The following is a 5,939-nucleotide window of genomic DNA, read 5'->3' as shown; positions in this document are numbered from 1 at the left end:
TCATATTTTGGGTAGTTCGATTTACGTGTGTATCGATCCTTTTGGACGCGAGTTGGCGCCACATGTGGTGTCGCCAAAATTTCGTGAGAGTGAATCATATTGTTAATATAGTATATTTGATGTAATGCTGAAGAACGCCGCTGATCTATAATTTTTCACGCCGACTATGTTCCTGTGGGTGGAATGACAAAATTATACACAACGTAGGGACTCATCGAACGTTTTTGTGGAAATAACGACCACCAATTCATCTAGAAAACAAATCAGTTCTTAAGATTGATTTTAATTTTTTTACTGTTTTATCATAACATATGTCCTGTTAATTGAATTAAGTAAACGATCAAAAATCAAATCAATATTTACATTATCGAATGATAATGCCAACTTCCTGCCAATTAGTCGCTTACCAAGGCGGTTTCCAATAGATTTCCTTCCCAACTAACATACTATTCCTTTCCAGTGCGCTTATGGAGATACAGAGGGTTCCTCGGTCTCTTGTAGCAATGAGTGTCAAACTAATTTTCCTCCCCTTTCCCTAATTGACTGAGACATAGTGGGTTTACATCATGTAAGGAGCTACCAACATAGCTCTGGTCCCCACAAGTTCCTATCTCACGCTTCCACGGGTCGACCGATGACAAAAAAAACAGCTAAGGGTTGTTTGACGTCAGATAGAGTGAAAAGGTACGCCTCGAACGTCTGTTCACCACGGAGTGTTGCTCAAACAGCGTCTACCTGATATCCAATTAAACGGAACGCCGTATCGCGTCAGCTATACCTAAGGTGGCTGACCCACCAGCGCGATGTACGTAACGCGGTAAGGTAGCTTACTATATTATTATTATTTATTCAGACTAAGGCCGAAATGGCCTGTGCGGTATATAAGAGTCTTCTCCATTCGGCTTGGTCCATGGCTACACTTCACCAACCACGCAGTCTACGGAGGGTCCGCAAGTCATCTTCCACCTGATCGATCCACCTCGCCCGCTGCGCTTCTCGCCTTCTTGTGACCGTCGGATCGTTGTCGAGAACCATTTTCACCGGGTTACTGTCCGACATTCTGGCTACGTGCCCGGCCCACCTCAGTCGTCCGATTTTCGCGGTGTGAACGATGGATGGCAGCAGCTCATGCAACTCGTGGTTCATTCGCCTCCTCCACGTACCGTCCGCCATCTGCACCCCACCATAGATTGTTCGCAGTATTTTCCTTTCGAAAACTCCAAGTGCGCGCTGGTTCTCCACGAGCATCGTCCAGGTCTCGTGTCCGTAGAGGACTACCGGTCTAATAAGCATTTTATGAATTGTCAGTTTGGTACGGCGGCGAACTCTATTCGATCGTAGTACGTACGATTTCCAGCCACTATGCGTCTCCGAATTTCTCTGCTGGTATCATTTTCGGCAGTCACCAGTGAGCCCAAGTACACACATTCTTGTACCTCCTTGATTTCGGTCACCACCGATGCAAACTCGAGGTGGGTGACTCACATTTTCTTCTCTTGAACCCCTTCCTATCATCGACTTCGTCTTCGACGTGTTGATGACTAGTCAGATCCGCTTAGCTTCCCTCTTCAGTCTGATGTAGGCTTCCTCCATCCTCTCAAAGTTACGTGCCATCATATCTATGTCGTCGGCGAAGCCAAATAGCTGGACGGACTTATTGGAAATTGTACCACTCGTGTAAATCTCTGCTCTTCGTATTACTCCTTCCAAAGCGATGTTGAATAGCAGACACGAAAGACCATCACCTTGCCGTAACCCTCTGCGCGTTTCGAAGGGACTCGATAATGCCCCTGAAACTCGAACTACGCACATCACCCGATCCATCGTCGCTTCGATCAACTGTGTCAGTTTATCCGGAAATCCGTTTTCGTGCATTAGCTGCCATAGCTGGTCCTGACCGATTGTATCATATGCGGCTTTAAAGTTGATGAATAGATGATGTGTGGGAACGTTGTTATTCAGAACGAATGGAAGTGAATTCATGCCCAACGCCGATAGCGCGAAGTGTTCGCGCTCCTCGATTTCAAATAGCACCAACAACGGCATACACAGTGCGCATCGGCAACAATCAGCGATGAGAGAGCATAGAAGGCGAAACGAGTCATCATCATCGCCATCATCATTAGATCATCATCATCATTATCATTATCATTATTATCATCATCATCATTATCATCATCATCATCATCATCATCATCATTATCATCAACATCATGCACGTATTCGCGGCATTTCTGCAGTACTTGGCGAATGGCGAACACCTGGTCCGTGGTTGAGCGTTCGCCCATAAAACCCGCCTGGTACTGCCCCACGAACTCCCTTGCAATTGGTGCTAGTCGACGGCATAAAATTTGGGAGAGTACCTTGTAGGCGGCATTCAGCAATGTGATTGCGCGGTAGTTGCTACAATTCAGCTTATCGCCCTTTTTGTAGATGGGACACACGACACCTTCCATTCACTCCTGCAGCAGAACTTCCTCCTCCCAAATCTTGGTAATGACCCAGTGCAGCGTTCTAGCCAGTGCCTCACCACCGTGTTTAAATAGCTCTCCTGGTAGTTGGTCAACCCCAGAGGCTTTGTTGTTCTTCAGCCAGCCGATCTCCTCCTGGATTTCCTGGAGATTCGGAGCTGGAAGTCGTATGTCCTGCGCGCGTGCTCTTAGGTTCATTACCATACCGCCACCGTTGTCTGCCATATCGCCATTCAGGTGCTCTTCGTAGTGCTGCCGCCACCTTTGGATCACCTCACGCTCGTTTGTAAGAAGGTTCTTGTTTATGTCCTTACACATATCGGGTTGTGGCCCTTACGTGAACGGTTTAACTTCTCATAGAACTTTCGTGCGTTATTAGCGCGGTACAGTTCCTCCGTCTTTTCACGGTCTCGATCTTCCTGCTGGCGCTTTTTCCTCCGAAAAATCGAGTTTTGTCTGTTCCGCGCCCTTTTGTATCGTGCCTCGTTTGCCCTCGTGCGGTTTTGTAGCAATCTCACCCATACTGCATTCTTCTACTCAACTATCTGCTCACATTCGCCACCAGTCATTTCTCTGATCCGGAGCCACCGTGTCTAGTGCAGTGGTTGCGAAGCTTCCAATGGCGGATCGAATATCTCTCCAGCCATCTTCAAGAGATGCTGCGCCTAGCTGCTCTTTCGTTGGGAGTGCCACTTCCAGCTGCCGCGCGTAGTCTTGGGCTAGTCTACCATCTTGTAGCCGCCCAATGTTTAGCGGCGGCGGACGCGGCCGGGAAATCGCTCCAAATGCTCATTTAGTCGGGATTATGGATTGAAATGGTCCATATGAACCTGGAATTCCCAGTAAGTGCTGGTCATTAGCTAGCGTTGATTACGTCCCTGCCCTTTGTACACACCGCCCGTCGCTACTACCGATGGATTATTTAGTGAGGTCTTTGAAGGTGAACATTTGCTAGTCCCTCGGGATTACATTTGAATCGCTGAAGTTGACCGAACTTGATGATTTAGAGGAAGTAAAAGTCGTAACAAGGTTTCCGTAGGTGAACCTGCGGAAGGATCATTACTGGTACCCCCCCACCGCCAAACAATGATGACGAGAGTTGGAGCGAGCGAGCGAGCGAGTGTAGTGTTGTTGTCTGTGGCGAGTACACGGCGAGCCCCCACCACCAGTGGGCTCCGTCCGGCCACCGCAGAGAGGAACAACACAAACACAACAACCAAAAACCTGGTGCGTTACCCTGTTCTGTGCTGTGTGTACTAGCCTTCCGTTGCTGCTGCTGCTGCTGCTGCCGCTGCGTCCATCTCGTCCATGTCGGTCCATGCGACATACGGAACCGGATCGTCAACGGCAACGGCAGCGGCCCCCTCCCACACACCGTCCGTCCGTGCGTGTTTTTTTTTTTTTTTTTTTTTTACAAGGGAGAATGCATTTACACACTAACCCAGTACACGTGCATTGTAGTTGCCAAACTACCACACGGAAGTGTACTGGAGTGTCGGACTCGACCATACCGGTAATACCGACTAAACTCCCTTGGGCTCCACCATCGTTTCCCCCAGGAACTACCTCGCAGTACTACTTCTGGGGGACGGCAGTACTAAGCGTACTCACTCATTATCGCTCACACAGGCACTCGTCCCACGCGAGACTGACTCGCACCCCATTCACTCCATTTGAGTCTTACTTGGATGCTCTCCCGGACGCTCCGCTGCCATGCCTCGAGGTGTCAATAGCGGTAACTGCCTGGGCCTACAGATATTGCGCTACGACACTCTGCCTCAGCACGAGCAGATCAATCACACCACTGCCGAAGCAGACCATACGCTACCCTGCCGAAGCAGGGACACTCCCCATGCACCACATGTGCACAACTGTAGGTGTGTGGGTACAACCCACTGCTACCCTGCCGCCGAAGCAGCTTCTCCAAAGACCATTCGCTCCATGTGACCCTTTTCAGGTGCTCACTCTAACACTCCACTGCAATGCCTCGAGGTGTCGATGGGATACCTCGACTCCTGCCTCAGCATGTGCAGTCCATACTCAGACTTCTGCTGCGCTTTGAGGTGACAATAGCGGCGGAGACACGCTATGACACTCCTGCCTCAGCACAACCAGATCACTCACTCCCTGCCGAAGCAGCTCACGCGCTACCCTACCGAAGTAGGTACACTCCACAACTTATTCTAACACTCCACTGCCATGCCTCGAGGTGTCGATAGCGGTAGCAACGCTACGACACTCTTACCTTAGCATGTGCAGTCCATACTCAGACTTCTGCTGCGCTTCGAGGCTGCCATAGCGGCGGCGACTCGCTATGACACTCCTGCCTCAGCACAAACAGATCACTCACTCCCTGCCGAAGCAGCTCACGCACTACCCTACCGAAGTAGGGACACTCCACATGCCAGTTGGCACTCCCTCCCTGGGCTTGTGCTTTTGAAGCGGCACACAGTCGCTTTGATAGAGTCCGCTTACGGGCACTTGTGGTTTTTTGGGAGGGATTTTAGCAGAGCCCACTGCTAAATCCCACCACGCCCTAGGCAGTTCTCCCTGACTCGCAGACAGCTGGGGAGGGGTCGTCAAGCCCTTGGACATGGTGCCTGCTGCCCCCCCGTCCGTGTGTGTGTGCGTATGTGTGTGTACTACTACTATTGCAAAAGAAACAAGAGAACAAACAAACCCTAGGCAGGGGATCACTCGGCTCGTGGATCGATGAAGACCGCAGCTAAATGCGCGTCAGAATGTGAACTGCAGGACACATGAACACCGACACGTTGAACGCATATTGCACACCGTACTACAGTACGATGTACACATTTTTGAGTGCCTATATTTATCCATTCAACTGTGCACGCCCCGCGTGTACGCGTAGTGACGTTTTCCTAACCGCCACCACCACCCCCGGTTTGGTAGTAAAACAGTAAAACGTTCAAGATAGTCAGACGCGGCGCCCAGTGTTCGCCGGGCCGCCGCGGTTGATGAATACATCCCATATCATACGACCACATCACCACCATCATCATGGCCCTGTGTGTGTGTGTCGTTGTTGTTGTATTCCATCATCCCAGATGTAGATCCTCCTATGTAGGCCTCAAATAATGTGTGACTACCCCCTAAATTTAAGCATATTAATAAGGGGAGGAAAAGAAACTAACCAGGATTCCCTGAGTAGCTGCGAGCGAAACGGGAAGAGCTCAGCACGCAGGGGTGACGCACTGTTGCGCGTCCACCCGGTTCCGTGTACTGGAGCGTTCGTTATCTGCCGTAACCGGTCGCTGGTTCAAGTTCAACTAGAATGTGGCTTCCACTCCCAGAGAGGGTGATAGGCCCGTAGAGCGGCGCACCGACGGTAGAAGGACGCTCCATGGAGTCGTGTTGCTTGATAGTGCAGCACAAAGTGGGAGGTAAACTCCTTCTAAAGCTAAATATCACCACGAGACCGATAGCGAACAAGTACCGTGAGGGAAA

At 50.3% G+C, this 5,939-nt stretch overlaps 2 non-coding genes across 2 annotated transcripts in view; both read left to right on the top strand.

Moving 5' to 3' along the window:
• Positions 1-5,148: 5,148 nt before the first annotated feature.
• On the top strand, positions 5,149-5,300 carry LOC134228291 (5.8S ribosomal RNA). Its single transcript, XR_009983938.1, has one exon. It is a non-coding gene; the product is annotated as a 5.8S ribosomal RNA (ribosomal RNA).
• A 257-nt stretch (positions 5,301-5,557) lies between these two features.
• The window catches only part of LOC134228292 (large subunit ribosomal RNA), a 4,349-nt gene continuing 3,967 nt past the window's right edge, over positions 5,558-5,939 (top strand). The window contains exon 1 of the ribosomal RNA XR_009983939.1: positions 5,558-5,939. This exon is cut by the window's right edge and continues 3,967 nt beyond it. This is a non-coding gene — a ribosomal RNA (large subunit ribosomal RNA).

Source organism: Armigeres subalbatus, chromosome 3 (genome assembly GCF_024139115.2).
Source record: "Armigeres subalbatus isolate Guangzhou_Male chromosome 3, GZ_Asu_2, whole genome shotgun sequence".
NCBI classification, from domain to species: domain Eukaryota; kingdom Metazoa; phylum Arthropoda; class Insecta; order Diptera; family Culicidae; genus Armigeres; species Armigeres subalbatus.
The sequence above is the reverse complement of the archived record's forward strand: the minus strand, read 5'-3'. Positions and strand labels throughout refer to the sequence as shown.